Consider the following 10,873-nt stretch of genomic DNA (forward strand, 5'->3'; position numbering starts at 1 on the left):
TATTACTGCAGCTTCAATGATTGATTCCCCTCTTCCCCAATTAGAGAATTGTTTATAAACTCTGAATGGTGTCAGTATAAATGAAAACTGCTGCAGTCCACTGGGCCCTGAACTGGGTCTCATCTGGACCTGAATTGTCCTGGTCCCAAAAAATTAGATGTGTTGAACATTGGAGAGGACCCATTGTTTTTGGAGAAGGGTTCCAGCCAAGAGCATGAGCAATAGTTCTTCACTGTGAGGCATTCTTTCCTCATTTGGTGTCCATTTTCTTCCCCATAGGGGCTGTAGAAGGGGGGTATTTCTCTATATGGAGGTAGTGGCTAAAGCCCTCGATTGGCATGTCAGAGGCCTGGGTTCTAGTCCCAGCTTGTCAGGGTGATCTTGTGTAAGTGACTTGCACCTCCCTATGCCTTAGTTTCCACATCTTGTTGAATGGGGATAGTGATGCTTACCTCCTTAGGCCATGTCTACACTTATGGGTAAATTGGCACTGCTGCCATTGATGCAGCGCTGTCAATTTAGCAGGTCTGGTGAAGACCCTCTAAGTCGATGGCAGAGTACTCTCCTGTTGACTCTGGTACTCCAACTCCCCAAGAAGAATAAAGTAAGTCAGCAGAAGACCATCTCCTGTCCACACAGAGTGGTGTAGACATTGTGGTAAATTGACCTAAGCTATGTTGCCTTCCATTATGTTATTCACATAACTGAAGTAGCGTAACTTAAATCGACTTACCACAGTAGTATACAAAGCCTTAGTCAAGAACTTTGAGATCTACTGAGGAAAAATATTATAAAATAATGTATTATATGGCAGGATGGAAGGAAGTATGGTTCAATATTTAGAGCAGATGGCTGGGACTACAATTTTTTTCCCCAGCTCTGGTGCTGACTTACTATATGGTCTTGCCTATATCTCCATCTGTAAATGGGGCTAATGTTTGCCTACCTTTGTAAAGTGCTTTTAGAAACCTTAGTTTCTTTCTTCCCCTCATCTTCCTCTTAGAGTTGTCAATTTTAGTTGGATATATTCCTGGAGGTTTCATCACATGACATCATCTTTAATTAAAGATTAATCTTTGATTCCTGGAGACTCCAGGACAATCTTGGAGAGTTGGCAACCCTACTTCCTCTTGGAGACAAGGAACTGCACAGACTCAGCTCTGGGAGCTAATGTAAGCAATTCTTCTGAGTGAGGCCTAGTGGCTGGGAAGATTGACGAGCTTGTCCTCATGGACACCTAGATCCATTGGGTTGGGCCCAATATTGCCTGTCCATTCAGGGGCTCCAAAGGGCTTATGGGGCAGCCCCACCAAACTGCTGCAAACCACTCCCCCCACAAGCAAAAATATAAATGCTCTCCTTGAAACCATGGAGATTTCAGACAATATGCCCCTGCTTCCTTGGGTCTTGCTGTGTGAGGGAAGCATGTAGGCCTTACGTTTGGAAGAAGAGGAGGTTGTTATACTGCAGTGGGAGTAAATTTTACCTTTGTGATTAATTTCAGATTACTTCTATGGTGTGTTACCTTAAAAAATTCTTCTTGTTTTACAGCTAAAACACTGTTTCTTTTCATAGGTTCATAGTTTCCAGTGCCAAAAGGGACCATTCCGATCATCTGGTCTGACCTCCTGTAAACCCAGGCCATAGAACTTCCCCAAAGTAATGCCTTTCCAACTAGAGCATCTCTTTTAAAAAAAAAGACCCTCAATCTTGATTTAAAAATTGCAGTGAAGGAGACTCCACCACAATCCTTGGTAAATTGTCCCAATGGTTAATTACCCTTGCTGTTAAAAAATTATGCTTTATTTTCAGTCTGAATTTGTCTGACTTCAGCCATAAAGTGCCAGGTGACTTTTCCCATTAGATATACTATAAGAATGATCTTTCTCTCAGCTTTTTCACTGTAACCAAAGGCCCTGGTTTCTTTCTTTGGAATCACAAAGTCAAAAGACCATGACATGAATATGTCCTGCATTTCAATTAGGCAATAAGAAAAAGCAGAGCTGTGTGAAGCAACCAGCTTTTCTCCTCCATGAAACATTTGCTATGAAAACTGAATTTAGCTTGCAAATGCTGAGATATGGAGCATTGCCTAATGCTGGTAGTACACCACTTCCTGGTATTTTTAAGGAGTTCTTGTTAATATTGCACAAAGTTTCTCTAGAAAAAGAGGTTGCCTTTGCTATAGCATGAAATACCAAGAATTTTAGGTAAACATGCCATGACTTGCATTGTGCCTTTAATCCTCCTGCACAACTCCTATGCCATCAAACAAGTGTGTTAGGCACGAATGGAAGGTATATTATGTCTCCAGTTAGCTAATCAGAGGTTATGTTTTATAAGCTTCAGCCACACTAGGGAAATGTATGCTGTTCAAATTTACTGGCTCAAAGGTCAAATATTTAAATGTGCTTACACAAGTGCAGTAGTATGGGATCTGAGCAAGAAGATCTGAGAAGTTAATAGGCTTCGTTTATCGTGCAAAAGTGTTCATTTAAAAATGTTTTTATGAACCATTTCCATCATAAATGTGGTTATTGTTAGTTAGCATTTTTGTTGAAGTAGCACCTAGAGAGTTAAACCAGAGAGGGCTCACATTGTGCTAGGTACTGTACAAACATATAATCCGTTTCAGTCCATGCCCCAAAGAGGTGTGACACTTAACTTTGTTAATGGTTTTAATTTTTTTTCTTGAGACTAGGCTACACTCTACATTTAATGATCCTGTTTAAAACTATTTTTTTGCAAAGTTATGTCATATCCACATTGGTGGCACAACTTTGCTAGGTGAAACCATTATTTAAAAGGGCACTGTTTTTGCCACCTAAAAGAGACCAGTATATGGGAGGTCAGGAGTTGGTGGGTGCAACTGAAATCTGGTGTGGTGATTCTTATAAATGGAACATCAGTATAGATGGCTACTGAAGGAGAGTGAGAATGAAAAATACTCAGACCAACTCTTGAACAATTTTAACCAGAAGACACCATGTTCATGGGGAACTCTAATGATCCTGATGTGGGGTGGATAACTAGTACAACCAACCAACCAACCGTCCTTCAGAAGGTTACAAAGTTACAATGAAGATGATGTTATGATCCACAAAGAGAACAGAGTAGCATCTCCAACAAGAAGAGTTGCAATCTTGGATCTGCTTCTTATTGATAGGAGTGAGAATATGAGAGTGATAGAGAATACAGCAAAGAATGGATTGAGTTAACAGAACATACCCAATCAGAAATTGTGCCAGTTCTCAGCACACTGAATGCACGTGGCTTTCAGTCTTCTGTCTTTGTGGGATACCAGAATCCTGTGCATATCTTGGAATAATTACATGATTTGTCATATGGTATGTTGCTTGCTTATGTATATATTTTACAATGCTCAACAGATAATAAATGGGATGAAAGTGAGTATAATGTTCAAATATCACATAAATAAATTACATTGCTCTTCTCTTCTGCAAACTAAATAACCCCAGTTCCCTCAGCCTCTCCTCTTAAGTCATGTGTCCTAGCCCCCTAATCATTTTTGTTACCCTCCTCTGGACTCTCTCCAATTGATCCACATCCCTTCTGTAGTGGGGGGGCCCAAAACTGGACACAGTACTCCAGGTGTGGCCTCACCAGTGTCGAATAGAGCGGAATAATCACTTCCCTCGATCTGCTGGCAATGCTCCTACTAATGCAGCCCAATATGCCATTAGCCTTCTTGGCAACAAGGACACACTGTTGACTCATACCCAGCTTCTCGTCCACTGTAATCCCCAGGTCATTTTTTGCAGAACTGCTGCTTGGCCAGTTGGTCCCCAGCCTGTAGCAGTGCATGGGATTCCTCCTTCCTAAGTGCAGGACTCTGCACTTGTCCTTGTTGAACCTCATCAGATTTCTTTTAGCCAAATCCTCAAATTTGTCAAGGTCACTCTGGACCCTATCCCTACCCTCCAGCATATCTACCTCTCCCCCCAAGCTTAGTGTCATCTGCTAACTTGCTGAGGCTGCAATTAATCCTATCATCCAGATCATTAATAAAGATGTTGAACAAAACCAGCCCCAGGACTGACCCCTGGAGCACTCCACTCGGCTGCCAACTAGACACTGAGCCATTGATCACTACCCATTGAGCCCAACAATCTAGCCAGCTTTCCATCCACCTTATAGTCTATTCATACAATCCATACTTCTTTAACTTGCTGGCAAGAATACTGTGGGAGACCATATAAAAAGCTTTGCTAAAGTCAAGATATATCACAACCACCACTTTCCCCATATCCACAGAGCCAGTTATGTCATCATAGAAGGCAATCAGGTTGGTCAGGTATGACTTCCACCTGGTGAATCCATGTTGACTGTTCCTGATCACCTTCCTCTCCTCCAAGTGCTTCAAAATGGATTCCTTGAGGACCTGCTCCATGATTTTGCTGGGGACTGAAGTGAGGCTGACCGGTCTGTAGTTCCCTGGGTTCTCTTTCTTCCCTTTTTAAAATATGGGCACTATATTTGCCTTTTTCCAATTGTCTGGGACCTCCCCCACTTGCCACGAGTTTTCAAAGATAATGGCTAATGGCTCTGCAATCACATCAGCAAACTCCCTCAGCACCCTTGGATGTGTTAGATCTGGACCCATGGACTTGTGCATGTCCAGCTTTTCTAAATAGTACTTAACCTGTTCTTTTACCACTGAGGGCTGCTCACCTCCTCCCCATACTGTGTTGCCCAGTGTGGCAGTCTGGGAGCTAACTTTGTCTGTGAAGGCTGAGGCAAAAAAAGCATTGAGTACTTCAGCTTTTTCCACATCATCTGTCACTATGTTGCCTCCCCCATTCAGTAAGGGTCCCACACTTTCCCTGACCACCTTCTTGTTGCTTGAAGGATCCAGTTGTCCTCCTATGATCTGCTCAAAGCTTAATCAGCATGGGCTTGGAGACCCCTGTCCTGGTGTGCAGAGGATTCACAAATCCTCCTTTGTGGTCACTGCATACCCCCCCTGCTCCCAGTGGTACCACAATTGCTTTTTTGGAATCCTGGAAAGTGGTGTTTTTTTTTAACCGCAACTGCTAATGGAAGTACATGATTTTAAATAATTTACATTTCCATCTGGTTTGAAAAACACCAGGTGGAGATTGCAGATCAGGATGAGTCCAAATGGAAGGAAATCTTAGTTTAAAATATTAAAGCTAAAAACAAACATTTATGTGAACCACATTTTTATGGTTCACAGTGGTGACTTCTTATGTCTTCTCTCCCATCGTTTTGGTTGTGCAAGGAGTATGCTTCTCTTCCTTGGCTGTGTTACCCGAGTTATTCAGAATTAGGACGGGGGAACTGGGGAGCAGTGGAAAATGAAGAGATTGTGTGTGGAATGTTGGAGGAATTAGGGGTTAGAGGGTTTCTTCAGCATATTACTTTGAGCATTAAAATGATCTCCCCTCTGCTTTTTTAGGGAACCATCCTAAGCCCTTAAATGCATGCATGGGACTCCCTTTATGGCCAGTGGGAGTCACCTGTGTTCATCTTAGGGCACCCATCTGGGTCTGCTGCCTCCCTCCAGTAGGACCCCGGACCCAGATTAGAGCTGTGCGTGGGAGAGGTCCCCTCCATTTTGGTACCACTGCCACACAGGTGTTACCTCCCCTCTCCCTGTCATGTGGCCTTGGGGTAAAACTGCAGAGGAGCCAGCCAGAGACTCCAGCTGGTAGGAGCAGAAAGCAGGGACTTTTGAGTATTCACAAAACTTTCTACAGCTTTGGCTGGCCTTTCTCTGCCCTGTGCTGATTGTCTGTTTGCTCCAACTCTCTCTCTCACCCTCGGTCATAGTCTCTTCACCTCAGTTTCACTCCACACCTGCCCCTTTTACTCTCTTCTCTGTTGCCCTCTCCTCCTCACCCCTCCTCCCTTCTCTTTTCATTTAGCTTCACCCCTCTTAACTAATCCCATCCCCCCCCAAAAAAGGCATTACTAACGTGTTTGTTTCCATCAAATAGTTCACTCTGCTTTTGTGTTGTAGCCTTTCCCCCTCCTCACCCCTCCCCCCCCCGTGGTGTGGCTGTCTGTTTAGATGTAAGATCTATAGGGGCAGGGATCATCTACCACTCTGTGTACAGTGCCTAGTACAATGGGGCTCCATTTTTTGTTGATCCTTAGGCACTGCCATAATAAACATATTAATAATAATAATAGGAATGTAGCTCCTTGAGGTTGTTGTTGTTTTTTTTTTTTAGTTGTGTTGGGTAAGGACTGAAGGATTGGACCCTCGCTGGTCAACATGCTAAACCATCCACCAGCTAAGAGCTATCCTTCCTTCCCACTTCCCTCACTGCTGAGCCAACTGGCAAACTTTTATTCTAAAATGAGTATAAACATCATCAAAGGCTCTGTTTTGTAAAACTTTTTCTGATAGATGTTCCTTGTATCTTATCAACACCATGATGGACTCCCCCATTTTCAGCATACATTTTGCAAGAGCAGCTAAATCCTTCAAATCAAGACGAATTTTATGGTGAGGCTCCACTCTATTAACTGATTTCCCATAGAGATGTTCATACCCCTTCCTGCAGAATTTTTCCAGATGATGAAACTACTGAAGCTGGTGAGTTTAAAAGAAACACATTTCTTATACGGCTCACAAATACATGGGCTATAATAACTGTTCAGTCTGATTTTCTTACATTTTTTTTTAAAATACAGATTATGAAGTCTCATTGTAAGCCAGTAATCTTACTGGACCAAATTCATCCCTGTTGTAATGCCATTGATTTTAATGGTGTTACGTCACAGTTGAATTTGCCTCATTGTCTCAAAACTCCAAGTTCTACAAAATGGAAAAGATGTTGTATGTTTAGATTAAAAATATTTGAAATAGAGTTAAAGTTGTCTTTTGATCTTCCAATATGAACCCAGTGTGGCCATTCTTACGTACTGTGTTCCCCATTAATGCTACCAATCATCCCCCAGATAGCTTTTGCGTTTGATTTGACAGATACCAAGTGGCCCAGAGAAAACTGTACATACTGGCCTGTAATCTAAATTTCCCATGCTAGCTATGCTATGGGGACCCATTCCTCCAGAACATTGACCAGAGACTGTCTGAAATTTCCATTCACGTGTGGTCCACAAAGACCCTCTCCACTATTCCATTGACTTCTGAAAACTTCATCCTGCCCAAACCATCCCGCCCAAACTGGTCAATCTGCATACAAGACAGAGAGTAACTTTTTCCATATGTACCCTGAACGGATAGGCCTCAGACTCCAGTGCTGTACATATCCTTTCAAAATGAGCCAAATATCCCCACATATGCTGGATTTTTCAAAATGGACTAAAGCAACAAGGTGCACAATATCCATTGAAAGTCAATCAATATCCCTTAGAAAGGGTAGATGCAGATTGTATGGTCATACAAGATCCTGAAGTCTCATAATCTGCATATGCACTAGAAAGGCTTAAGTATCTATAATGTAGCAACTAATGGGTTTGTCTTTCCAGTAGATACAGTTTGTCTGAAAGATACAATAACGATTTAATTGATCTATTCTAGGAAAGGGTTGCTTTTTTTTAATAGGAGAATGTGACAATAGATTCAAATTGATTGGAGACTCACCATGGACTTGCAAACGGGAAGGACATAATCATCAAATTAATTAAACTTCGTTAGAGCTTACAGTGACAGTGAACAGGCACAAAGTAGCAGATTTAGTTTACTTGGATTTTAAAAAGGCTTCCATACTGTACTGTATAAGATTAATGTCTAAGACTAAAAAGTATGGTAGTGTTAATGAAAGATTAGATAAAGACTTGCTTGGTAAATAGAGGGCATGTGCAGGGGGTAGCTACATACTTACTTACCTATCAGGTAGGTGAAAACTTGAGTGTTCTAACAATCTGTGTTGGATCATATTCACACTGTACACCGATGGCTTTGAAGAAAGAATAGTGGTGAAAAGTGCAAAATTGCCAATGACACAAAGGTGGAAGGAATTGCTAATACCAAAAAGAATGTGTTTGCATCTAACCTGGGGCATGGGCTGAAAGTGGTTCATGCACTTTAATATAGTTAAGTAATGAGCATACGACTCCCCACTGTATTTTCCACTGAATGCATCCAATGAAGTGAGCTGTAGCTCATGAAAGCTTATGCTCAAATAAATTTGTTAGTCTCTAAGGTGCCACAAGTCCTCCTTTTCTTTTTGTGGTTACAGACTAACACGGCTGCTACTCTGAAACCTAGTATATGACTGAAAATGTCAAAAGGGTTTGTCTTCAATTGTTACTAGTTGCAAGGCACAGATCAGAAGAGTTAAAGGACTTCAGTGAGACTCAAAGATGCTCAACAGCTCACAGGACAGGGCCTCAAGGTGAGGGTGCGAACACTCCAATGCTGTAGTTGCACTTACAGATGGGCTGCATGGGTCTCTTCTCCTAAAATGATACTTTGATGTTGCTTGGTTAAGATGAATCTAGACCTCCTCTCAATGACCTTGCCACTGACCTAAGGAGTCTGACCTGCATTTGGGAGGTTTTATGGGAAGGTTTTTTAAAAATTGTTCCTCTTCTCCTACCTCCATTATTTTTGTAAACATCCCTTACCCTATCTCATTAATATGAGACCCTGTGTGGTCTTTGGAGGCATAGCTGTGAGGCTCTTCATCTGTACACATGAAAGAACTTGCATTTTGTACATTTGCATCTAAGCTTCTCCTATATTCGACTGCTATAGTAGGTGACTTTGACTTTCTTCTTGTTTCCATCCCCTTTTAGAAATTTTTTTAGCAGTATCAGAAAAAAAAAAGCACTCTACACAATATCATTAAAGGTAAGTAAACTAATAACACATAGATCTAAATGTTTACTGGTTTGTGTCAGTGTCTGGCAATACAATGAATAATTCATATCAAACTAGTAGAATGTAACATTTACATAAAATAATACTTTGCAAATTTATGGTAAGTACTAATTACTTGCCTTATTTGCCATGACTATGATATTAAATATTCATAAAAATGTGATTATTTCTTTGATTTGGCAGGCATTTAGATTTCTCTACAGCTTTTCACACTGCTAATTTTAATCCAGTAAATTATCTGGAAGAAAACAGTATGCAGCCTAAAAACTGTTCAAAATTCACTCCAACATTGAGCACATTATGGACGTAATGATCCATTACAACCAAACTTCAAGAAGGTCTTGCAAGAAAACTGAGAATTAAACAAAGAAATATGGAGACTATCATCATTATTTATCAGATATATTTATTAGGGGTTGTTTTTTTTAACATACAGTGGAAAACTTTTAAATAGTTACATATGTGGTAAATATACCCCCAAGTGGTTAGTTCTTTGTCAGATAAGTGTTTAAGAAAACTTATCTGTATTGATGTCATAGCTTGATGTTCCGAGGATTTATCCTTTAACCAGTTTAATGAAAGAATCCTAATTTTGTGATTGAGTGCACTAGAAATATATTCTTTGTGGCTATCACTTAAAGGAATAACAATAAGCCTGCAGCTAGGCATTTCTAAGGTGGCTATCACCTTGGGATCTAGGATAAACAACCGAATACTTTGCACTTACTTTAGAGTTTTTCATACATGAGTTCAAAGCTATTTATTCATATTAATTAAATCCTCATACACATATCTCTGTAGATACATATTCTGAATCAAGCAGAAAAGGGACTAGAATGTGCGTCTCCCCCATCCCACTCAAATGCCTTAACCACTAGGCCACTGCTGTCATATTTTTTTGTGTGAAAAGTTTCAAATGGTGTCGCTTTCATGTTGCATTAGAATGAAAACAAATGTCAAAACCTCCAAATTTCCCCCGGAAGAGAATTGGTGTATTTCCAGCCACCCCTAATGAATACATCTAGGTCACTGGGCACCTGTTCATTTTAAATGTTGTTGCTTGCAGAGGCCCCAATTCAGCAGGTACTTCTGCATGTGTGACACTTCCTAAGGTGCACAAATCTTTTACAAACTTTGATTAAACAATTTGATAACTTGAAAAATGTTGCTAACCTTATGTATTCATGTACCATGCCTTAAAATAGATTTTTGGAAAAGATTTGAAATATCAACTCTCAATCACTCCATACATCAGAAATCTAAAACAAAACATAAGTTTCTAAACCTAAAGACCAAGAACCAAATTTTACCCTGAGTGTGCCACCCTATGCAGCCCATTGATTTCAGTGGGCAGCACGGGCTGTTTAGTCAGGGCAGAATTTGGCCATGAGAGCTGTATTTTTTTTCTTGCCTAGAAAACGTGGGCTAGGATATGTAATCTGAACATTGCAAATTAAGACTGAAGGAGTTTCAGAAGCTTTTTCCCTGTGCAGGGAAGATTTTATAATCTTATAGGAAGAAACAGGGAAGGTGGACTTTATCCTGCAATGATGTAGAATGTTAACATAGAAATTCAGTTCTATTCCTAAATCTCTGGGCCTTCCATATGGACAGGTGGATGCTTTTCTCTGCTCACCAGTGTCCTCTTGCCATGGCTCACTCAAGAACCATGCTTCTATGTGCTTCCTTTCCCTGTGCGCCACACTTCTTCCTTTCTCTAGTGGGATAGGTTGTAGAGGGGCAGCACCACATCTTGTAAAAATATCCACTTGGAAATCCACTTGGTTTTGAGGGACACTATTCAAAGAACTCCTGTCTTCACCGATCACCAGGTCTCACAAGTCTATGAAACCTCAACTGCATGTCCTTGAAGGGGAATCTGCAGACTCAGGGGAAGCATTCTGTATTCTGAAAGTTTTGCACTTAGTGTATTTCATCAGCCACAGATTTAATACAACAAAAATCAATGTGCCCTTCCTGAGCTGATCCACAAGGCCCCTTCCCTCTTTTTCAGACCCACTTCCTGACGTGATT

General features: G+C 40.9%; 1 long non-coding RNA gene across 1 annotated transcript; it reads left to right on the forward strand.

Annotated features, from left to right (window-relative positions):
- The first annotated feature begins 1,526 nt into the window (after positions 1–1,526).
- LOC140905898 (uncharacterized) lies at positions 1,527–8,337 on the forward strand. Its single transcript, XR_012156977.1, has 3 exons — positions 1,527–1,754; positions 6,398–6,586; positions 8,196–8,337. It is a non-coding gene; the product is annotated as an uncharacterized lncRNA (long non-coding RNA).
- The last annotated feature ends 2,536 nt before the right edge of the window (positions 8,338–10,873 follow it).

This window comes from Lepidochelys kempii, chromosome 2 (assembly GCF_965140265.1).
Source record: "Lepidochelys kempii isolate rLepKem1 chromosome 2, rLepKem1.hap2, whole genome shotgun sequence".
NCBI classification, from domain to species: domain Eukaryota; kingdom Metazoa; phylum Chordata; order Testudines; family Cheloniidae; genus Lepidochelys; species Lepidochelys kempii.